This window comes from Rhinatrema bivittatum, chromosome 12, assembly GCF_901001135.1.
Source record: "Rhinatrema bivittatum chromosome 12, aRhiBiv1.1, whole genome shotgun sequence".
Taxonomy (NCBI): domain Eukaryota; kingdom Metazoa; phylum Chordata; class Amphibia; order Gymnophiona; family Rhinatrematidae; genus Rhinatrema; species Rhinatrema bivittatum.
Genome location: NC_042626.1, coordinates 65,120,201 through 65,145,711, shown reverse-complemented (window position 1 = coordinate 65,145,711; position 25,511 = coordinate 65,120,201). Strand labels below are relative to the sequence as shown.

At 43.2% G+C, this 25,511-nt stretch overlaps 1 protein-coding gene across 1 annotated transcript in view; it reads left to right on the top strand.

Annotated features, from left to right (window-relative positions):
- The first annotated feature begins 14,658 nt into the window (after nucleotides 1-14,658).
- ZNF652 (zinc finger protein 652) overlaps nucleotides 14,659-25,511 on the top strand; it is a 198,430-nt gene continuing 187,577 nt past the window's right edge. The window contains exon 1 of the mRNA XM_029573182.1: nucleotides 14,659-14,932. The gene's annotated coding sequence lies outside the window, so the exon portion shown is untranslated. The remainder of the gene's footprint in view (nucleotides 14,933-25,511) is intronic.

The window sequence follows — 25,511 nt, the reverse complement described above, 5'->3', positions numbered from 1 at the left end:
AAGCCTACCTGTCTTGACCAATACTTGCAGTTCAGCTACCATTGAAGGCTTTGCGTGACATTGAAAAACGACAACCTCCCTGTGTAGACGTGACACTGGGGATTTCACCAAAAGAGCAATACCCTCTGTAGGGGTACGTGTGTGCTTTCGCCCAAGAAACAAGGCCAAGGTAACCGTCATGGAACCTTAGGTCCAAATGTATAGCCACCCCAATGGCACCCGAACTGTCAGAAGCCTCCGGACCAGGCTTTCCAACTTTCCAATCCCCTGATTTGACACACCCATCTGCTACACGTATAGAAGCGAGCACCCGATTATACCAGATTCTGAGATGGTAGTATGACGCTCTTGGCCAGGATGACATACCAAACCAGCTCCTATTAAACTGGATCACTTCCAGGAAGCCACTTTCCTCTCTTTGAAGGATCTTGTGCGAATTAAGCAATTGCCCCAGCATGGGTAGACTAGGATATGTGGGGCAGTGCTGCAACTGAAATGTGGCCCCAGTATAGACAATCTGCAAAAGCAGCTATGATCCTGCCAGTCGAGAATGGAAAGATAAGTCTCCAGAAAGACTGGACTTTTCAGAAAGTCACCTTTCAGAACTATCAGCTGTAAAAAACAAAATGTATATATTTTCTTTGTTACAAAAGAAATGGAGTAGCAGCCTATTCCCTTAGCAGGAGCAGCACCAATCATAGGTTGTGAAGGCTGTAGAATATACCCAACCACTTTCCACATCATTCCCCAAATGACTAATGGGGATCCCTAAAGGTGAATTATTGAGTACATCCTTATGGCTCAATCTCCAGGACCCATTAGTCTGTCATGACTAGGCTCTCCTAACCGAGATAACTGCCTATTTGACTGCTATATCTCTTGTAAACAGGTAACACGACACGCAGTGCTATGATAAATTTTACTGTTGCAGATCGCTACTGGAGCTCCTGACTCCCACCGGAAGAAGTCCAGGGAACAACATGATCAGTGAGCGAGCTTGGCATCTACACCAGAGCAACTATTTCCTTCAGAACCCTGCAGGAGCAAGATTTTGGCAGCTCCTGCAGCGGAGATCACAATAGATCTACTTTTCTCTTTTTTTTTTTTTTTTCTTTAATAAGTCTGAATCTCTAGTCATCTGCCCCAGAAGACTAACATTCTGTCAGGGACAGCGTGGATTGAACCTGCAACACAGAGTTCAAAGCCCGGGGATCTTGCAATGGGGTTCTGAGATTCCTTGCTGTGCAGGGCGGAGCTCCCCACTTTCAAGCATAGAGAGCAAGAATGATGAGGATTATTCCTCTAATGGAAGGGACAGACAGAAGTTGACTAGCCTCGGGACTGTGAGTGCAGAATGCCCAGATCTTTTTGACTAGAAGCAAGGGGAGAGAAGACAACACTGACACACTGTTAATTCTTTTTTTTTTATTTATACTTTATTAATTTTCACAAAATTATATGCAAGCATTAACATCTTGTCTTGAAATATATTGAAAGATCAGAAAAAACATTTCACATATTATTCCATTCATAAACCATACCTCTAAACTTATTACCACTAAATATCAGAACTACTTTTATCATCACTTCAAAAGACAAATTAACATACTAATCTCTCAAAAAATATTAGTCCTCACTCAGGACCTATTTACCAATCTGTAGGAATTAGTTAAACACTAATATCACTTAAGAAATACCTACAGCGGGGACATTAAATACTCATTTTTGGGATCAATACATCTATCAAGCTGTTTTGTTACAATTGGAGAGGAACTAGTCACTAATGGTTTCTTACTTAATAAGAAAGCTGATCAGGGGTATGGAAAACATACGTGATACCTTGCAATTTTACAATACACTTACATGGGAATTTAAGTAGTAACAATGCTCCTATTTCAGTTACTCTGGTTTTTAGAGAGAGAAACTGTTTCCTCCTCTTCAGAGTCGATCTGGAAAAGTGCGGGAAGATGCGTACTTTCAAATTTTGAAATGTAGCTGAACTATTTCTAAAAAACATTTTCAAAACCCACTGTTTATCTGATTCCAGGAGAAATGATGCCACCAATGTAGTGGGAACAACCCAAATTCTCCTGGGATGTCTCCAGTATTTCTGGAAGATTCATCAGAGATGGTTCAGTTGGAATCAATTTCTGAACATCATTTTGGTTTAATACCTCTCCCCTCTTATAAGGGGGGATATAGAAACCCTAGATGTAATAGGTAGTGCTTGTTCTGGTATTTTTAGGGTTTCTAACATGTATTTCTTTAACATTTCCTTTGGGGGGTATAAGTTGATCTCTGGGAAAATTGATAAATCTTAAATTTTTTGATCTCATCTGATTTCCAATTGTTCTAATTTCAAGGACATTTGATTTTCTTTAAAGAAATATGTACATCAGATTTCCCTTTTATCTCTGTCTCTATCTTCTGAATAGATTTCTGTTTGTTTTACCTCTTTTTCTACTTCATCCAATCTACCTCCATAACTTCCTATGAAATCATGAATTAGTACCAATTGATTATATATATTAATATTTAAAGTCTGTAAGGCTTCCCAAATTGAGTCCAATGATATATTCGTAGGTCTTACCAAGTCAAATTTTTTTATCTTCACCATTTCTAGTTCCACTCCGACAGATGGTGCAAAAGCTGCTTCGTCTGTATCTTCACCAGTTTCCAGCTGATTGGTAGATAAGTCACACCTTTCTCCATGGCCCTCTCCACCTTCTAGTGGGTCACTATCCTGCTGAGATCTCATTTGTGTCATAAGCCTATCTTCAGCTGGATTCACTGGTGCCATCCGATATACCGGGGACAGAGTTGTTGTTAGCTCAGAGGAGGTGTCGGGTGAAACTTCTTCCCGCTCATCTCCCAGCGAGCTAACTCCCGGTTTCTTATCCCCGCATTCGACATGAGCGTCCATTGGGCCTATCACCTTTTCTGTGGATAATGGGTAGGGTTTCCTTTTCCCTTGCCCTCCTTTTTCTTACCGAATGAGGCATTTAATTTAAGTGGGGCTCAAACGGACACCCCTATGTCGAATGTGTAGGATATATTTTAGGTCCCGAATGGAGGAGTTTGGGGGTTGTAGAGGGCTACTCTTAAATGATATAATTTTTCAAAATTGCAGAAGAGACAAAACGTTTGTGATCTATCTTCCTCCCATCTGTCTCCGGCATTTCTTCGTGCTCCTGTGGCCTGATCCTCCTCCTTTTGTAATTCTATGTGGCTTGATCTTCTGGCTTTGACGCTGGACTGGACGCTGATGCTGCTTGATTCCTCTCCGCCTGCCACTGACCATAGCCTGGACACTGACCTTGATTCTACTCCCCCTGCCACGATCACTGCCTGGACCCCCAACGTTGCTGTGCTCTGATCTCTACTTGACCTTGGTCTGTCCTTCCGCTGCCTCCTTAGCGTTCTGGCCTGCAGCGCTTCCCACCTGCCTGTATTTCCCTTACTGCAGAGGCCCCCGACATAAGACCAGCTGGCCCCGGCACCCGAGGGCTCAACCTAAGGGGAACCTGGGCTGGTATTGGCGAAGATTTAGTTGGGCCTTTGCCTCCTCCAGCTCCGCCTGCCAACGGTGGAGACCTGTGGGGCTCCTCCCCACAGCTAGTGGCAACTCTGTTCAAGTTTCTACATCTGCAACAGATATGATTGCTCACTCTTTGCAGACTGCTCTATACTTAGGACCTTCCTTTTCCGTTTTTATTGTATTTTCCCCTGGAATTTATCAGTGTTTATTATAAAAAAAAACAAAACAAAAATGAAAAAAATTAGTAGAAAAAAAAGTAATTTAGTTCCACTGATTTGTCTCCCATTTTTGATAGTTATAATAAACACTGATAAATTCCTGGGAAAATTAAAATAAAAACTGAAAATGAAGGTCCCTACCTATACCTCATCATCTTACGGGGAATACTCTGTTTATCATATTATTTCTAAATTCAGTTGCAGGAGGAAGAGTTTCCCTAAATCTCCATCTCAGCAATTCACAATATTTGTATCTTCTATCTGCAATGTACACTGCAGGTACCAGAATGCATACGGAAAGGGAGTTTCATCAAAGAGCCCAGACTGGCCTAAGGGCCTTCTCCAGGAATGAGGTCACTTGGGAGATCTGCTTTCACCAGCAGATCCAATTATAGGGTCTAAGCTATGAGCTGAAGATGATAACTTCCTGGCCTTTTGGCTGATTGAGAACTTGTACAATAGGGGAGGTCCATGCACTACCACCCAACCCCAATTGGGGATATGATAATCTAATAACCATTGCCAAAGTAGAAGGATTAATTCTGCCTTCCAGCTGACTCATGAAAAGTTTCCAATTTTCCACGACTGTTCTGGAGTCTCCAAGAATTTAAAATTCAGGACACTTTGTTGCATTTCCGCCACTGCATGGCCTCCCCTCCACCAGAGGACTCCAGTGAGCCCAGCTCCGAATTGCACTCTCCTACATGTCCCTGTTTCTTGGCTCAGCCAGTCCTACAGCCTCCGCACCACCAGGGGACCTCCATGACCTCACTCCGCTGGCTGGCCAAGCCCTTCTTGCCTGCCTACACCATGCCCAGCCCCCAGTCCTATTAAGCCTTCTGCATCAATGCGTTGGTATCAAGTGCTAGTCCAATCCTGTCTTGTGGCCTTTCCAGGCCTGTACTGTTTGTTTTGTGGCTTCTGGGCCTTGACTCCTGTTTTGCCTTTTCTGTTCTAGTGGCCTTTAGGCTTTCTGATCTTTGTTCCTGTCTTGTGGCTTCCCTGCCTTCTGCTCTGTCTGGCCTAGCCCTAAGGCCTCCCTAGGTCTCTTCCTGAATCTAGGCCTCAGTTCCCTGACTTCTGGCCTAGCCCTAAGGCCTTCTTAGGTCTCTTCCCTGAGACTAGGCCTCTCTCTGTCTTGCCCCTCTGGGCCTTCTTGCCTATTCTGCCTTTGGGCTTTGTTTCTTGGTCTGAGTTGTCCAGTCCTGTCTGAATCCTGTGTTCCACTCTGTCCTTGAGTTCCCGAGCTTACCCTTACTTCCACCCACCTCCAGTCTCTGTTCTAGTGTTCATGAGTTCCACACTTACCTGCACTCTGTTCCTGTGTTCCAGTTCACTCTTACTTCCAATCTATTCCAGTGGTTCTAGTTCACTCTTTTCTCCATTCAGCTCCAGTCTGTTCCAGTTCATTCTTACCTCCACTCAGCTCCAGTCTGTTCCTGTGTTCCAGTTCACCCTTACCTCCACCCAGCTCCAGTCTGTTCCTGTGTTCCAGTTCAGCCTTACCTCCACCCAGCTCCAGTCTGTTCCTGTGTTCCAGTTCAGCCTTACTTCCACCCAGCTCCAGTTCAGCCTTACCTCCAAGCAGCTGTGGCCCAGCCTGCACTCTGTTCCTGAGCTCTTGCTCTGCCTGCACCTCATTCCTTGCTCCAGCTTCATCAGACTGCCCAATATAATTCTTGTCTGTCCTGCGCCACCCTGGAGATAGTGTCCACCACACTTCCCCAGCTCTGAACCCTCAACACACTTCAGCAAGCAGGAGAAAACTCAGGAAATTCTCAAAGAACAATGTATGGTGAATCAGATTTAGTTATTCATATGCTATATTTTTTTAAAGATTTATTCCTGCTCCATTTCACTGTGTATTTTCTGTATTCAATTTTTTATTTGAAATTTCTTGCTAAATACTCAGAAATAATTAAAATGTAGGAAATATCCCGATTCTTGCTACCAAGGCCAAGCAACCTTGATGGCCCTTCTGACATCAGCAAAAATAGACATTGGCTATCTGGGCTATGCACAACCAAATGCTAAAAAAATGGACATTGCCTCTTTTGCTATGTGCAGTCAAAAGGAGACTGCAGTGCTATGTAAATGACTAAGCTGCTGGACTTATTAGTCCTTTTCAGCCAACCTAAAAAGAGACTCAGAGCAACATAGGCCACCTGACCCTGTATGAGTCAGTTCTTAAATAATACTGGGGCCTATCTTTAAGGTCCTAAGTGTCTATCCGGGTTCATTATGCTCTGTCAAATGTGAACAACTGTCATTCATCAGAACTGACCACTTGATGAAGCTGGAGATGAGACACAGGACTGATAAAAGTGTGGGAAGGTATGCTAATTAAAAGCCTTAATTGTGCATTGAGCTTGACTATGCATGAGCTGCTGAATTATGCATAAACGAGCTCTTGAAAAAATAGCAGGGGGCCAGTACTCAAGGTCAACCGATCTGAAGAAGGATGTGGTCCGTCTGAGTGCTATTGCTTTCCCCCCATGCATCCTGGGCTGAGGAGACTTGTGGAGACAAGGTCTAAGAGACTTGAGAGCTGAACAGTGTCGCTTCGATGGCTGTAACTGTCCTCTGTGCCTTGAGACATGTGAAGAGAGTGAGCTGCTGCCCACCACATGGTAAGGAAGTGGGCTCCATGGCCTACCCCTGAAGTTAGTAAGGTAGCTCTTATTAGTGTTCAAACATAAGTCTCCGCTAAAGAGATGTGAGGTTAACATTAATCAATTAATTTTAATTTGATAAGCACTGGACATCAAATATGCTTTTGTAACTATTTTTCTTATTGTCTGTGTCCCTGCCTGTGTGTTTCCTGAAGAAGTGTTAAGCTTAGTCCTGGTAACTTAAATAAAGGAGATTTTCTTTGGACAGTTGGAAAATGTTTCTAGCAAATGAACAGGAGTGTCACTGGTAAATAACAGGAACATACATAAAGGGAGGTGGAGTTGGAACTCAAAGCTCTTCTCCCTACAGTTCCAGTTAATTCTTACCTCCTGTTATGGTTTGTAGGTCTGTGGACCCTTGGCCCGAGTTGTTACCACCTGTGGGGAGGAGCTCCACAGGCCCACACCGTTGGGAGGCGAGGTCATGCCTGGCAGGGAGCTCTGGGTGAGACTGTGGAGAGGTCCCAAGGAGTCAGGAGGAATTCTCCAGTAGCCAAGCAGGCTGAAGATAATACCTGGACTGAGACCCCCGAGGGGGAAGGTGCCAGGCAGGCCGCAGAGTGGGAAGGCTTGAGACTGGCATGCAGGAGGTATACCCGAGACACTCCCGAGGGGTGGAGCAAGGGAGTTGCAGCTATAGAAACGTAGGCCAACCTGCAGAGCAGGGAAGCCCGAGTCAGGTCTCCGATGATGTCGTAGGTAGAAACTCGAGGAGCTAAGGGGGTCCAAGCTGAATCCTTAAATCTCAGTGATAACATATTGCAAACACTTCAATCTGAGGAAATTACAATGGACTCCATATGGACAGCAATAAAATCGCTGGAATCAGCAATTGTTGAATTAACAAAACTTACAGAATCATCTAATCAACGATTTAATAAACTTGAGTCTGTAATTTTGAAGATAGACGAAAAACAACATATAATGGATGATAGAATAAATAATCTGCAAAGTTGTCAAAAATTCACAAAAGTTGAGATTCTCTATGATAAAAGATTAGAGGCTATAGAAAATTCCCTGAAATATTTAAATTTGAGGGTATTGAATTTTCCAAGACATGATTTAATAGCTCCACTGGAAATGTTTAAAGAATATCTTACTGATATTTTACAAATGTCACAAACATCTATCCCTCCTATTGCAAAAATTTATTATGTAGCAACAAAAGAGAGAGAAGGAACCTCTCAAGGAAAATTATTGGACCCACAATTAAATACATCAGAAATCATAGAGGCTTCTGCAGAAACTAAAATCGCTTTAAGAGCGACATTACATGTTTCATTTGTCTTTCAATCAGCTAGAGATGCAGTATTTCGTATTTACATGAGGAAAAGAATGGAGAAATTTTATGGGGTCCCAATTTGGATATATCCTGATTTGTCACGTCAGACACAGATGAGGAGGAAAAAATTTCTCACATTTAAAATTGAGGTAGAAAATAGTGGGGGAAGAATGCTTATAAAATTCCCATGTAAATGTGAGATAACCTATCAAAATAAAAAATGTGTTTTATGAAACTACACAATTGAGAGTATTTTTGGATTCACAAGCCCAGAAGGCTTAGTCTTGGGTATGAGGCAAATAGATAGATAGGTGCTTCCTTATTTTTCAATTGTTCAATTACCTTTAATCCGCTTTATGTTCTTTACTATTCTCCTTGTGGATTACCTTAATTATTTGTTATATATACAGAAATTTTGAGAATGCTGTATTTGAATATATATGTTTATTCATTTTGGATTTCTGTATTGAATTTCTTTTTTAAATGTATATTGAAAAGCATAAATAAATAATTAAAAAAAAAAAAAAAGAAACTCGAGGAGCTGGGAGCACAGACAGTCTCTGTATGATAGAGAAGCACATCCCCGAGGAGCGAGGAAATGCTGGCAGTCTTAGTAGCACGTAGGCGAGACCCCCGAGGAGCGGGGAGGCACGAACAGTCAGTGAAGCATGAGGGCACTGCCCCGAGGCGTGGGACGGTGCTGAGAGTCTCTTGTAAAGTATGAGGATGCAGCCCCGAGGAGCGGAGAAGCGCTGACAGTCCAACACAGCACGTAGGCACAACCCCGAGGAGCGGGGAAGCACTAGAGTAAACTCCCGAGTGGTAAAGGTGGTCCAGGGGGCAGCCCCGAGGAGCGGGAAGCCTTGCAGAGTAGGACTTCAGGAAGCGCAGGGCCAGCCTGAGGAACGGGGGAGGCCAGGAGGCAAGGTTCCTGTAGAGAGCGACCACTGGCCCCCGAGGAGTGGGTACCAGACAGTCCAAAGTCCAATGGAGTCCAATAGCGTAGCCACAGGAACACGGAGCAGGAGCTAGTAGAGACGTTCCGAACTTGTTGCCAAGTTGGCTAGCTGAGGGCAAAGGTGGAGCTTAAGTACCTTGATCCGATGACATCAAACAGGGATGCCCCCGAGGTTCCTGCCGATGATGCTTCAAAGGAGGGCCCGGTGGGGCGCACGCCTAGGAAGGCCCAGAGACAATGTGGGTGGCGGCGGCGTCTCGGCCGCCACAAGGAGCCATGGGGAACGCGGTGGTAGAGATTGGCCTGTGCAGCGAGCAGACCCGGGGAGGGCTGGAGAACTGTGCAGGATGTAAGTAAGCGTGGTCGCAGCCGTCTGTGACCGGGCATAAAACCTCCACTCAGCTCCAGTTTATTCCAGTTCACCCTTATCTCCACTCAGTTCCAGTCTTTTCCTGTGTTCTAGTTCACTCTTACCTCCATGCAGCTCCAGCCCAGCCTGCATATCATCTCTTGTTCCAGACTCATCAGACTGCCCAATATAACTCTAATCTGTCCTGCGCCACCCTGGAGGTGGTGTCTAACACCCTTCCCCAGCTCTGAACCCGCAACACACTTCAGTGAGCAGGAGAAAATTCAGGAAATTCTCAAAGAACAACGAATGGTGAATCAGATTTAGTTACTCATGCACTATACTTTTTAAAGATTTATTCCTAATCCATTTTCTGTATCAAATGTTTTGTTTGAAATTTCTTGCTAAATACTCAGAAATAATAAAAAATAAGTTTAAAGAGAGAGAAAAAATGAGCATTTAATTACAGGAGCCCCAACTTTTCTAAGTTAAATACAATAATACATATTTCAAATTGATTAGCCCAATAAATGCATGTTAGTTGCATTGATCCATAGGTACCAGTTCCATGGGTGCTGTAGTTAACTGAGCATCTTGATGAGAAGGGCCAGCTTCCCTGTTTCCATCTTCCCAATCCTCCCCTTCAACCTCTTCTTGCACTCTTTAAAATAAAAGATTCATATGATTACTAATGATTCTTCAAGTGTATTACGGAACAAGAGAGGAATTGGATTCAGATGACAGCCAACGCTGGGCCCTTTTATGGCAAATACTAGGGAAAAAGCACAGGATTGCTTCTATGGCCAAGTCTTACAACTAGGCACATTCAAGCAGCATTGTCTAAATTATCAAGGCTGCTTACCCTGTAAAAATGTTCTAGCAGTAATTTTGTTATGGGTTTGAGAGTTGCTTGGCTTTGATTGTAAATATTACTATCCTTAACATAAGATTTGGGGGTAACCTGTAAGAACCAGCAGTTACTACCATAAGAAACTTGCTGGGTAGACTGGATGGCCCATTTGCTCTTTTTCTGCTATCATTACTCTCTTACTATGTGTTAGAGATGTGAATCGGAACTGGAATTGGTTCGGATTCCGGTTCTGATTCACATGTGGGTTTTTTTTCATCAGGCCCGATCGCGGTTTGTTTATCGGCTGTGCCCGAGCCGATAAACAAAAAACCCACCCTGACCCTTTAAAACTAATCCCTTTGCTTCCCCCACCCTCCCGACCCCCCCCCCCCAAAAACATTTTACAGGTATCTGGTGGTCCAGTGGGGATCCTGGGAGCGATATCCCGCTCTCGGGCCGTCGGCTGCCACTAATAAAAATGGCGCCGGTGGCCTTTGCCCTTACCATGTGACAGGGTATCCATGCCATTGGCCGGCCCCTGTCACATGGAGGGAGCACTGGATGGCCGGCGCCATCTTTAACCCTGTCACATGGTAAGGGCAAAGGGCCATCGGTGCCATTTTGATTAGTGGCAGCCGATGGCCTGGGAGCGGGAGATCGCTCCCGGGACCCCCACTGGACCACCAGGTACCTGTAAAATGTTTTTGGGGGGGTCGGGAGGGTGGGGGAAGCAAAGGGATTCGTTTTAAAAGGTCGGGGTGGGTTTAGGGGTTATTTTTGTGTGCCGTTTTTCCCGCCCTCCCCCAAAACAATAAGAGAACCCCCACGATCAATATCATGGGGTTTTCCTATCGTTTCGGGGGAGCCTCCGATTTCTGACGATTTTGAAAATATTGCCGATATTTTCAATCATCCGAAGCCCGATTCACATCCCTACTATGTGTACGTGTAAAACTCTTGACACACATGTGATTCTTTCCTACTGAAGGTAAACTGCTCTTGGTAATAAACTAAAATAAACCCAGTCCTTGAAATCATTACTTCATGTGAAGATAACCTGCAGGCACAGGTTCATTCAGCATTGACAGTGTCAGTCTAACACAGCCCTAGTGTCCTAAACATAATCCTTAGGGTCAGGGCTTGGAAGCTTTTGATCACTGGCCATCTCTTCTGAGCTTCTTCCCCCAGGCTAGGCAGTGTTGCCAACTCCAACTTGATGAAAATCACCAGATCCACTATGAAAATTCTCCAACTTGTCTTTGCTCTTTTTATTTATTATGATGTGTATGTTTTATTGTTTGCTGCCTAGGGCCTCAGCATAGGCAGGTTATAAATCAAATAAAGTAAAAGTAGATAAAACAGCAGTATGAACACTGAACAGGGGAAGGAGGGATTTTAAAAATGATTCAACATACATTACCTTTAAAATCTGCCAATTTCCCAGATCTGCCTTGTCCCTTCATTATTAACAACTTACAGCAACAATACAAAAATATATAAAAGAGTGCTATTACAAACTAAACACTCTCAAGAAACTAAGACCACTCCTACACTCCAATGATTTCTGCATGGTCCTTCAAGCCACCATATTTCCAAACTTGATTATTGCAATGCCCTACTCTTAGGCCTCCCCAAAGCTACCATTAAACCCCTCCAAATGCTCCAAAATTCTGCAGCTAGAATCCTAACCAATACTTGCAAGAAAGATCATATCACCCCTATCCTCAGAGACCTCCACTGGCTCCCAATCTCCTTCCGAATTCTCTACAAAACGCTCACAATCATTCATAAAACCCTATACAACCAGAGCATCCATTGGCTTAACCACGCCATACAATTCCACACCTCCAATAGATCCACCTACAAAGGAACCCTACACACTCCCTCTCCTAACCTCACTCATCTCATCTCCACGAAAGAACGTGCTCTATCCATTGCAGGGCCCTCAATATGGAACTCTGTGCCCCCTGACCTGCGCCAAGAACATTGCATCCAGAAATTAAAAAACAAAAAACAAAAGTAAAAACCTGGCTTTTCAAACAGGCTTTTGCATAACACTACCCACACATTGTTGACCTTCACACTTTATGACAAATAACCCTACTGCAACAACTTTCAACACAACTGTTCATATAATCCTTGAAGAAGTTACAAACTTCTTCAATTAACATCCCTCCTTGGCTCGACTTCAGACCTATTTCCATCACTGAAACTGAAAAAATGATGAAGAAAATCAACCCTGCTCGTCATGAACTCGACACCATTCCCACCCGAGTTCTTAAAGAAATTGCCTATCCTTTAGCTCCAACAATTTCAGCAATCATCAACAAATCGCTCGAGGAAGGCGAGCTGCCTCCCAAGTTAAAAATTGCCACCGTCACTCCTTTATTAAAGAAAAAAACCCTCAATCCAGATGACCTAAACAACTACCGCCCAATCTCCAACCTACCCTTCTTTGCAAAAATGATTGAGAAGGCGGCATTGAAACAACTCAACGACCATCTAGACGATAATAAAATTCTTTATCCTTCCCAATTTGGCTTCAGAAAAAACCACAGCACTGAAACCCTCCTCCTTAAACTCTCCAATACCATCCTAAGAGGTTTTGACAACAAAAAAGGATACCTTCTGATTCTCTTAGACCTCTCTGCTGCCTTCGATACAGTGGATCATAAAATTCTCATCTCCTGTCTAGAATCCATTGGGCTGGCTGGCAAAACTCTCAGTTGGTTCTCATCCTTCCTCAGTAACAGACACTTCAAAGTTTTTCACAACAATAGCTCTTCTTCTCCTATCCCCCTCGATACAGGTGTGCCTCAAGGATCAGCACTTTCACCAATTTTATTCAACATCTACCTGACCCCTCTTTGCCATCTCTTATCTAGTCTTGACATAACTTATTACATGTATACAGATGATATTCAATTACTCATTCCTATTTCTTCCTCGATAGAAGATGCTATGTCTAAAGCAGCCTCACACTTGGATACTATCAGAAACTTGCTAATTCATCTTAAATTATGTCTAAATACAAGCAAAACCGAATGTATCCTAATTGCCAAAAAAAATCCTGGACATTTAACAATTCCACCCTTCTACTTTGACAAGACCCTCGTCCTTCTCAAAGAGAGCGTTAAAGACCTGGGTGTCTGGTTAGACACTGACCTAATCTACAAAAAACACATCTCCACAAAAATAAAGGAAGGCTTTCACAAACTTCAAATAATAAAACATCTAAAACCCCTACTCCACCCCCATGATTTCAAAACTGTCCTTCAAGCCCTCATTTTTTCAGGTTTGGATTACTGCAACTCCCTATTGATTGGCCTTCCAAAATCTTCCTTGAGACCCTTGCAGCTCCTTCAGAATGCTGCAGCCAGAGTTCTAACAGGTACAGGAAAAGCTGATCACATTACACCTGTTCTCAACCAATTACAGTGGCTCCCTATTGAAAAAAGAGCAGAATTCAAAGTCCTCACCATACTCCACAAAGCAATATACAATGCTGACTATTCCGCCTTTGATGACATCATTCACATCCATTGCTCCCAACGTACTACACGAACTGCCAGCAAAATTAATCTTGTGATTCCCTCACTGCCACAGGCTAAATTATTCTCCACCAGAAACAGAGCCTTTTCCATCATCGGCCCTAAGCTCTGGAACTCGCTTCCTCATTGCCTCACAGATCAAGATAACTTAAAATCCTTCAAAAAAGACTTAAAACCCTGGCTTCTCAGCCAATCTTTTAAAGATAGCACTCAATGACTTTAAAATTCTTTTATATATTCTGCCATTTTTCAATCTTCAATCTCCCTGTTACAATGATACAGATGCCCTTCAATGCTTCATGAAATATATGTACATCTATTCAGGGTTCTATCCTGTGTTATCTCGTTATACATTCTCCTGTTGTATTTACTATCGTTAATTTTAAATTGTAATCTTCATACATCGTTCTATGTAACATGTTTCTGTATGTAAACCGGAGTGAAGGCAACTCTGCTATACCTCGGTATATAAAAAATGCTAAATAAAATAAATAAATATGTCTCACATCCACAATACATGCACACCCCCTTATCATGCTTGCTTCAAATTGTTGCATCCTGCCTGTATTGAGCTTGTAAATAATCCCTCCTTGTTGATGTATTTTTTTAACTTTGTTACTTCTTCCTGTTATCGGTATATAAAAAACTTAAATAAATAAATAAATAAAGACAGTAAATAATTTCTAACAAAAAATAACAATCTGGATAATCTGCTGCCATGGATGCGGGACTCTCGTGGAGACGTTCAGCGAAAACATAGCTCTCTCCTAATCGTCAGTGTGTCATAGCTGTGCGCTTATTGAATTCTCCGGGTGCAGAGAGATACCGAATGAGCAGCCTGCCTATGTTGAGGAGTTAGGTGCTGGCGTGAATAGGGTGCAACCAGCCAGCCAGACACTCTAGAGGGGGAAAGAAAATCCTCACTCTGGTTCTTTCCTGCAGCAGCCTAGCCAGAGCTCACTCTCTTGTATTTTGCTTCCAGACATGCTCCGAAACTGGGGAACCTGACTGAAATTTTATAGCTGTGAGAAAGTCACTAGATTTGTAGCCACATTGTCCAAAAACCGCTGCACTACCTCCCTTTCGCATTCACAGTCCTAAAATCTCATCGGGTTCAAAGGGTCACCAGAACTAGCGACAAAAATCGCTAAATTGGCAACACTTGACGCGATTGGTTGAGAGGAGGGGACGATGGTTATATGACATGTTCTCCATGGTGACGTCTCTGCGTGTGGGTGCGTCTGTCCGCTGGCGCGTGACGTAAGCAACGTGGCGGGGCTGAGGCGCTCGATAAGGCGGTGAGGTAGGGGGGAGAAGTCTCGGGCCTACATCCGAGCGCAGACTGGGGCTTGGAGTGGCAGCGGCATGGAAGTGGATCTAGACCTGGAGCTCCAGCAGCAGCTCAGCCGCATGGGCATCACGGGCAAGGACGTGCTCGTAGCTGAGTTCCAGTGGCTGCTCGGTTTTCAGCTCAACCTGGCTGGCTGCGCCTTTTTCCTGGACATGACCAACTGGTAAGTGCTGGGCTGCGCGGCCCGGCCCTGTCCGGCAGCAGGGGACGTCAGGAGGTAGAGAAAGGGAGAGCCATGTGGATCCAGGTGAGAGAGAGAACGGGAAACGAAGAAAGCTGAATAATAGTTTGGTGGCATAGAAAGGGGGAAACTAAAGCGAGAAAAGATAGAAGAGAAAAAAGGTTGGGATACAGAGCTTAACGTGGGGATGGAGAAAGTAAGGAGATGGTTGGTTAGGGATAGCATAGAGGAACTAAAGCCAAGAAAAGGGTTAGGGAGGAGTGTGAGGAATAACAGCGAGGGGGAGGTATTGAGGGATGTGGGCAGTATTGGAGCTGGCGAAGGGGGGACTAGAATGGAGACAGGAGTGGGATTTGAGCCAGGTGAGGAAGAGGGGGTATCTAGAGCAATCAAACTAGAGGTGACAGGGTGGGAAAGTGAGTCCAGGGAAGGAGAAACTAGAACTGAGGATTATGTATACCGTGCAGAGGAAGGAACTAGATCTTTGTTGAAGAATAGAGTAATTTCAAGGAGAAGGGAGACAAGAGTTTGTGGGATAGGATGGTGTAGTTGGGAAATGGAGAGGCTGCAATGTGGGTAGAGATGGAAGAGAGCCCAGGGGAAACTAGAAAAGTATGAGAAGGAAAAGCAGACCTGGGGAAGTGTACTAGAGGGTAGGGAGACACTAGAGCTGTGGTGGGAGATGAAGAGTGAAGGTGGGGTGTTAGTGAAGGACTAGAGTTGGCATGGGAGAAACCAGAACTGGCAGTCAAGAGGTGAAGGATTAGAGCTGATGTGGAAAGTTGTTTGGTGATGGTACAGTAGAGTTTCTGACACGTGGGTAGCAATTACACTGAATATGATGTTGGGCAGGAACTTTAAGTACTAAACGAGCATAAGTCCTGTAGCGTCGGCATTGATTATCTGGAAGGGTCTCATTCTCAGAGGGGTGAGCGAGGATCACAGATCTTGCAAAAAATGGTGACCTTTCAACTTGTAACGTGTGTACAGAGCAAATTACAAACCTGTTGAATAACTTTTAAGAGGGGAGGGAGGAGGCATCAGAGGTTTTAATCTTCCAGATACATTTTGCAGAATTGTAACTTTTTTCAGTAGAAGATTGGTCCTCTAATTTCCCACTGCTGTGTAAAAAATAAATAAATAAATAAAATAAAGTTCATGAAGAGATGTCGAGATTTAATTTCATCAGGGAATCTGTAAACTTTTATAGATTTGTTTTCTCTCATCTTGCTGATAAACACAGAACCTTTCCCATTGATTCCAAGGAGAAAATGAAGGGATGTTGAGCTCATGTGATTGCGAGATGAAAGGGAACTCTGGATAGTGTATGAGATCTGTGAAGGTAATGGGATTCTCTCAAGTTGTGAAACTTGATAGGCTGTGTTAGGTATACTGGGAATAGTCTTTATTATATGAAGGTGAAATGATGCATCTTATGGTTTTTGGGAAAAATGTAAAGGTGTAAAATTCTAATATAAAAATAATAGGTATAATAAAACCTTATTTCAATAGGTTGCTGGTTTGAAAAAAATGTGCAAAACAGTAGGATCTTTTTTTTTTTTAAACTATCAGCCTATGAAATAGGAAGTCTTTTAATATATCTTATTTCTTTTACAATTTCATATGTGGAATGTCTTGCTCTTGTAATGGCTTAATCTGGTGTGAAATTCTAAATAGCCCAGGTGTTCCCTCTTTCCTGGGACAAAATGACTTTCAGAATTGTCATCTTGGGTCCTCTCTGCTGTGCGCATGCTTAAGTGAAGCAGGCTGGGTGATAAGTGACAAGATCCATTTTCTAGTGTGGTTTTCAGAATTGGAATGCTGTTGAGCCATTGAAGGGTTAAGAAGGTTATAACTGCAGTAAGGAGCGATTATAACAGGATTTTTTGAGTGATTTTTTGAATAGCCTGTCTAGTTGCAAAGTCCGCAGGTACTTTTTACCTTCAGTCTTTGTAGTTTAATTTACAGAAGGAAACTGGGTAAAATTGGTGCACTTTCAAAGTATGTTTTTCTGTTAGTCTAGTATGCATTATATAAATGTCAAGAAGTATGTTAAAGACCAGAATAAACCTTCATAGATGCAATAAAAACATCACAGAAAACAACAATGTGACATGTTTCCCCGGATGTGTCACCACCTTATGTTCAGGATATTAAAAAGGAATTTCAAAACTACCCTAGGACATACGACCTTCAAAGATAAAAAGCTCAAACCCTCAGAAATAAACACAAAAAGGACTTAATAGGAATATTAATTTCCTCACCCATCACCAGAGCCATCCTGAAATGAATGATAAATTGTCTCCTTCAGGTTTTCTCCCCTCTAAGCAAATATTCATTTTTTTGATTTATATTCTGCTTTTCAGGCATTTCAAAGTGGATTACATTCAGGTACTGTAAGCATTTCCCTTTCCACAGTGGGCTCACAATCTGAGTTTGAACCTGAAGCAATGGAGGGTGAAGTGACTTGCCCAAGGTCTCAGGGAATGGCAGAGGGATATAACCTGGTCTCTCTGGTTATCACCCTGTTGACTGAACCACTAACTCCTCCATTCCAATTCTGTACCAGTCGCCATTGAAAACTGGGAATCTGTTATGCACAAAACAATTAAGCTGAATATACAGTGCCCAGAAGAAACATCAAGGAAGCCTGCTGGCCCCCTCTTACACACAATCCCTTTTACTTTGCAGATTTAAAATCAAACCTGTAATTTAAGGGTATATTTAGGAAACTTCATATTTAGCTCATTCTGTATTGAAGACAACAAACTCTAAAAAGCTGGTCACATGCATGTTAAGTTATTACTGTAAAATGGTATTGTGTACAACTTGTTTACTGACTTTTATTCCTAAGTATACAAAACATGCGATGGATTATTTTATGCTATTAGCTCGAAGGAAGAATAAGGGGCCCCTAAAGGTCAGAAGGGCACGTGAGCATAAACAGCTTACTGCAATTGCTTAGCCAGCTGGTTAATTGCTGTCTCTAGGCTTAGAGTTGCTGGCCTGACAGCTGGGAGGCTGCAGTTGTTTACATGCTAGGCCACTTCATAAGATGTATAGTCAACCACCACAAGCAGCGATGGACTAAAGGTGGCGGGAGCCCATACAGGATCAGATTAATGGCCAGTGTAAAGAGTATTTACATATAAATGGGAACAGAGGGAGCCCATGGCTGGGGTAATGTCCAGGATCCCAAGGTACCCTTAGTCTGTCCTTGACTACCACTGTATGGCAGACCCTAACAATCTGCAGGACTGAACAGGTGCAGACTCGGGGCCACCAACAGAAGTGCAGCCAAATATGGGGGCCTAAGGATGTGACATTAACTTCAAAACAAGGAGCTATATTTTGTACCTCGACCAACTATTGGCCTGCACTCACTGGCCTGGCACAAGCTCGGATCATTACAAAATTGATTCCCCTGGCAGATAGGGTCATTATTACATTGTTCTCCTCAGCCAAAAAGGCTGTTATGTGATTCTGCCCACTTCCCCCGCCCCACTCCCACCATGTCATGAGACTGCAGTCATGCCCACTGCCGACCTGCACCCCCCCCTGCCTGTCCTGAAACTGCTGACGTGATGTAAACATTTAACTGTTATTGTTATTGTTATTGTTCTATGTTCTATGTAAAAAAACCCCAGTCTAACCTCCCAGACCAGGGCAACCTTTTTGTTACTTGTAAACCGGACTGATTTGTATTGCATACAGGAATTCCGGTATATAAAAATTAAAAATAAATAAATAAAATAAATAACTGACCCTCCTTCCCCCATGAGACTGCAAGTCAAGCTGTTACATGACACTTGTACTATTTGATAAAATAAGGCTGACATAATGCATTTGGGGTAATTTTCAAAACCATTTCCATGCAAAAAACACCATTTTATGTGTGGTAATGGCATGCTACAAAATTACCTGGATAAGATGTGGTACTATAAAAGGAAGGTCTGTATGGAGGTCTGCTTTAAAAGGAGACCTGGACCTTCTGTTTCCTGTACAGAGATTCAGAGTGGCCCTGACAGAGGCAGCAGTCAGCACCTGTGGCATCTGTGCTCACTTACATCTGTGCATGTCAGTTTGCCCACATTCGGGGGGCTTGGTGGGCTTTTTGTTTACACACATGCTTTGATTTTAAAAAGGATGAGCATAAATTATCTTCTCAAAACTACACGCATGGATTATCTAGCATGTGCAAGCTTGTAATGGTAGGTTTGCCAGGATCATTTTCAAAGCCAAATTAATTATCCTTGTAGCAGGTTATGGGCCTGATTTACTAAGTATGGGAAACTTGCTTAGTAAATGAGGTTCTCTTAGTAACTGTTCCATATAGAGGGTACTAGAAATATTTAAAAATATAACACAGCAAAAATTCCCGTTTTCACAAATTACTTACAAGTGCACTTCATACAACACCAACATAAAATCCAGAAATACTAGTGGCACAGCAAAATATTCATACAGTTAAGATACCTGTAGCCCTTCCAGTCAGGGATGCAGGTGCACAGTTAATTTGACCCAGATTAAGGGGGTCAATTTCTAGTCATCGTATTAGTGCTGGAGGAAACTGGATTCTCTGTGTTGCGATACCTTGTATTAGACCAACATGAAAATAATTCAAAGATGATGTACACAAACTTTTTTGAGATCATAAATTGGAGAATCTCTTTGCAACGTCTGGATGTGCTCAATGTCTTTCTCCTTATTCTGTTTAGGAAGAGAATGAAATTTAAACTTTGGGGTTTTGTGGCTGAATTTATTCTACTATTGACTGGCATGAAGATTGGTTGTATTATCTACACATTTGTAAGGAAAGGTGTGGTGTGTGGGTTGTTTTTTTAAATGTCCAAATTTTCTTGTGGCTATATGGAAACCGATCACCCAAATAAGTGAACATAGATGCAACAGGTGCTGACTGCTGCCTCTGTCAGGGCCACTCTGAATCCTTGGGCAGGTCACAGAAGGTCCAGGTCTCCTTTTAAAGCAGACCTCCATATAGACCCTCCTCTTATAATACCAGATCTCATCCAGGCTTCCCTGTCTTCATACTTTTTGGGCTATAGTTATCCAAAGTTATAACGTCTCTCTCTTTTCTGGCTCACTAGTGAGAACTGATACATACATATACTTCCTTAAAACATTTTGATTTCTTTCTGATTTGGTTTCCAAATTTTTTTAAGTTGGTTTTTAACTTGCAGATATGCTCGCTCCTTCAGTGACTTCTCTCAGATGTGCTCAGGTACATGGTTTTTTTTCTATATTGAAAAAATAAATTACATTGTGGAAATGTCTGTTGCATCTGTATATATCTGTACTTGGCAGAAACAGAAAGATGGGATCCATAACCTTGTCCTACTGAAACATGGCAATTTTTGATTAATTCTGAAAAATGTGATGAATTGTACTTTTTAATGGCAGTTAACTTTGCACTTTATTAGATCTCTTTGCATTTTATCTGCTGATCTTTTCATATGAAAGATTTTTAGAAATAAAAACAAATTCAGTTCAAAGGGCATTACTGAATCCATTTAACAGAGGAGTCAAGAATACAGGGAAAGATTATAGATAAGACAGAGTTCACACAAGCAGCACATGGCAGTTACCTCCTGCTCTTGGGGCTGCCATTGAGCCTTTACTTGTAACTACTGGGGCCGGAGTTGGGGGCTTCCCCCTATTTTATATCCCAGCTTAACTCAGTCTAGACATTGCGGTGCCGCCTTCTGCAATCACAGGCCCCAAATTTGGCCTCTAGGCACCACCATAGTACGATGATGCTCTCTCCTCTGAGGCTGTGAACGCTGCCTCTGCAGCATCCCTGATTGAGCCCAGAATTGACAAGCAGCACAGTTCATCTTCAAGGAAGCAAATAGAATATGCAAGATTAGGGGGAGATATGGTGGTACTCATGAAATGGACTGGTTTAGAAAAGATACTACTTCTGCATTAGGCAGGTCAATCCCCACCAGTGGGTTATGGAGATGGAGTACAAGCTGATGTCATGGATATACAGACCTGCCCAACATCGGCCAGCCAGTATTGTCTGTCTCCAGCAGATGGTGGGCATGTATTTCCTGTGAGTGTTTAAAAAAAAAAAAAAAAAAAGACATCAGAAGAAGTTGATATAGTACCGCTTGCCTCCGGAGGTGTTACTGTGCAGTCCCTCCCTCAGTAGAGAGCCTTTGGTCTGGTAGCATGGATTTGGAAAATTAGCAGATGCAGGATGCAATGAAGGCTTTAGCCCTCTCCCCCTGTAGCTGGGACTTTTTACTGATCTCAGCCAGGGAGGGCTGAACTCAGATTAAAAAAAAAAAAAAAAAAGCAGGCAAGAGTAGAGAAGGATCTCGCTAGCGAGGCGTTTTCCTACCGGGTTTTTCCCTCAGTGTTCAGTCTTCCTGCTCATGTATGTGTGGAGTTAGTTCAGGCACAGTGGGTGGAGCAGACTTTTGGATAGGCACCGCTCTCAGGCTTCTGCTTTTTGGCACGTGGTAGGCTGCAGCAATTAGTTTGTGCGTGTTCACTGTATTGACGCACGCCTGCATGTTTCATTGTGCGTCCACTGCTGCGTTTCCCTTTTGGGCACGTGTGTGACTGGATGGTTCCTTGGATGTGCACCTTGGGTGACCAGCTTGGGTGTTCCTTTGAGCGTGTGTACCTGGACACACTGTTTGTGTACCTTGTTTGGGATGGCTCTGATAGATGCGTATACTTGAATGCACTTTTTTTTTTTTTTTTTGTGCCCCCGCATTGGATGCAGCAGTTATGCACAGGTTTCTGGGCACACATTTTGTGCGTCCATCTGTGTGTGTACCTGTATCTGTCTACATACATTACAACTATGGCGACAGCGGCAAAAATGTCTAAGCGCTTATCTATGTTGCATGCCACATCAGGGCGATACAGCCAGAGCCTTCTACAAGCCTTTGTCAGCACTGCCTGGATGCTCATGGGGATTTGACTCCTCCTGATTTTGGCTGACTGTGGCCCATTTCCTCCATCTGAGGTGAGTGGGGCTGACTGTACCCTCCTTTGATCCACTGGCTGAGTCCTCAGGGGAGACTCTCTCTCAGGATGTCAGGTTTGGGCATCTGGGGCCTGAAATGGACCTGCTGTCTCTTTCCTGGGTGGATTTCTTCTTACATTTCTACAGGGGCGATCAGTGAGTCGATAGTACCTACTAGTTTAGGTCTATGCACTCAGTTCTCCTGTGCCTGCCACCACAGTCAGATGCCGTAGCGCAGCATGACCTGACAAAGTTCAAATGCATGTGCATCACAATGATACCGATGATGATGGCAGTGGCTCTCCTGATAAGGAAGGGGAGTTTCCCTCTGATTGGAGCCTACTTAGAACTCTTCTCATTTTCTTTCACAGAGATGAGTTGATGGTCTTCAAGGTCTGAGTGATGAAGCTCCTCAGAGTGGTTGGGGCTGACTCCTTGACGGGCAGATGAAGGACCCTGTTTTGGTCACCCTACTTGAGGCTTCCTGTTTCTTTCCCCTCCTGGATACAATTCAGGAGTTGATCTGGTATGATGTGCGTCAGGAGTCCTTTCAAGGGGGCATGCCTTGGCAGGTTTATACCCTTTGGATCTGTAGGCCGGAGAGCAGTTGCATTTCCCTAAGGTGGATGCTTTGGTGTGTTCTGTCACAAAATGAGCCACCATGCTGGAAGAGGGGAGGTGCAACTCTTAAGCATGCTCTGGGTAGAAGAATTCAGGCTTATTCTAACGCAAGCCTTGAGGCAATGGCGATGCACTAAAATTGCTTCTTGCTGTGCCCTGGTAGATTGATCTACCTTTTTTTTTTTTTTTTTCTTAAAAATCTGGAAGTGCTGCTTCCAATAACAGACCTGTGGTAGAACTGGGGGGGGGGGCTGCCTTCTTAGCTGATGAGGGTTGTGTTCTGGTTCGTGGCGCTGCTTCTATTATTTCAGCCAGGTGATGGTTGTGGCTGCTAACTGGTTGGCAGATACTATTTCAAGGTCCAATCTCCCCAAACTGCCCTTCGGGGATTCGCTTTTATTTGGCAGTGAGTTGGAAAAGATGGCAACTAAATGGGGGGGGGGGGGGGGGGAACTCAAGTCCCCTGCCTACTGGAGGACAAAAAGCCAGTTTTCCAGACTTTCTGGGCGAGTGGCCACTCTCAAGACTCCTGGCATTTTTGGTCTTGCAGGGGAGCTTCTTCCCAGAGATCCCATCCCTTCCGCAGACCTCTGTCCTTTCACCCCCAAAGCTTCGAAAGGATGCGGACTCCGAAAGTGGAGCCCTTCTATCTTCTCAATGAGAATTTGCGGACTCGCCTGTTGGGACAGGAGATAAGTGGCCATCTTTCTGTTTTTCAACACAGGAGGATCCCGATTACTTCGGATCAATGGGTCCTCGAAATAGTTCAGGATGGGTATGCTTTAGAGTTTCTTCGCATTCCTCTGGATTCCTTTATGATATTTTCATGCAACTCCACTCCAGAGAGGGTAGTAGTGGAAGCTACATCGCACAGGTTGATGGGACTCAGAGCCGTGATTCCCATTCCTGAATCACAGCAGGATCTGGGCCGGTATTCCATTAATTTTGTCATGCCTGAGAAGGAAGGGTCCTTCGACCCATACTGGATCTTGGGTGTGTCAGTTGTCCTTTCCTTGGGTGTGTCATTACATAATGGAAAAGGTGCAATCTGTCCTAATGGCAGTACAAGCAGGGGAATTTGATGGAGGCATATCTGCATATTCCTATTCACAGGGAACATCAATAATTCCTTTGGTTTGCCATTCTGAATCGTCCTCACAAGTTCCAGGTCTTGCCTTTCGGTTTAGCCACTGTGCCCAGGACCTTTTCCATGGTGATGGTACCATAAGAAATTGCCATATTCTGTCAGATCAAGCCAAGCAACCTGTTTCCAACAGTGGCCAAAGCAGGCTATAAGAACCTGGCAAGTACCCAAACGCTAAGAAGATCTCAGTAGAGGCCAGTCCCTAAGTCAGCTTGATTAATAGCAGTTAATGGACTTCTCCAAGAACTTATCCAATCCTCTTTTAAACGTAGCTACACTAACTGCATTAACCACATCCTCTGGCAAGAAATTCTAGAACTTAATTGTGCGTTGAGTGAAAGCATTTTCTTCAATTAGTTTTAAATGTGCTACTTGATAACTTCATGGAGTGCCTCCTAGTCCTTCTATTATCCAAAAGAGTAAATAACAGATTCACATCTACCCATTCTAGACCTCTCATGATTTTAAAGACCTCTATCATATCCCCCCTCAGCCGTCTCTTCCCAAAGCTGAACAGCCCTAACCTCTTTAGCCTTTCCTCATAGGGGAGCTGTTCCATCCCCTTTATCATTTTGGTCTCCCTTCTCTGCACCTTCTCCAGTGCAACTATATCTTTTTTTTGAGATGCGGCGACCAGAATTGTACATAGTACTCAAGGTGCGGTTTCACCATGGAGCGATAGTCATTGACATCTTCTGTTTTATTCACCATTCCCTTCCTAATAATTCCTAACATAGTTTGCTTTTTTGACTGGTGCAGCACACTGAGCTATTTCAATGTATATCCACTATGATGCCTAGATCTTTCCTGGGTGGTAGCTCCTAATATGGAACCTAACATCGTGTAACTTCTGCATGGGTTATTTTTCCCTATATGCATCACCTTGCACTTGTCCACATTAAATTGGTCATCCAAATGGCAGATGAAATCTTCCAGTCTCGCAAGGTCCTCCTGCAATTTATCACAATCAGCTTATAATTTAACTACTCTGAATAATTTTGTATCATCTGCAAATTTGATAACTTCACTCATCGTATTCCTTTCCAGATCATTTATAAATATATTGAGAAGCACCAGTTCAAGTATAGATCCTTGAGGCACTCCACTGGTTGTTTGGTGTTTTTTTTTTTTTTTTTTTTATCTTTTTCCACTGAGAAAATTGACCATTTAATCCTATTCTCTGTTTCCTGTCTTTTTTAACCAGTTTGTAATCCACGAAAGGACATCTCCTCTATCCCATGACTTTTTAGTTTTCTTAGAAGCCTCTCATGAGGGACTTTGGATTTTCATCTACCGGTTCACCTTTATCCACATGTTTATTAACACCTTCAAAAACAAATGAAGCAGATTAGAGGCAAGACTTCCCTTGGGTAAATCCATTTGACTGTGTTCCATTAAACCATGTCTTTCTATATGCTCTGTGATTTTGATCTTTAGAATATTTTTCCCAGCACTGAAGTCAGGCTCACTGGTCTATAATTCCCCGGATTGCCCTGGAGCCCTTTTTAAATATTGGGGTTACATTGGCCACCCTCTAGTCTTCAGGTACAATGAATGTTTTTGTTTTTTATTTTAAATAATTTTTATTGGCAATCAATAGATAAACAGAACATTGTTATAACATGAAAACTAGAACCTTTGAAGTACATTGTTAGAAATCATGTACAAAAAGCAAATGGGATTGACCAATTTACATTACTAATCAGACAATACCCCACCCACCCCAACATCCAGAATCACATATAAGAAATAAACACCATATAGATGTATATGCATGTAGTATAGACATCACC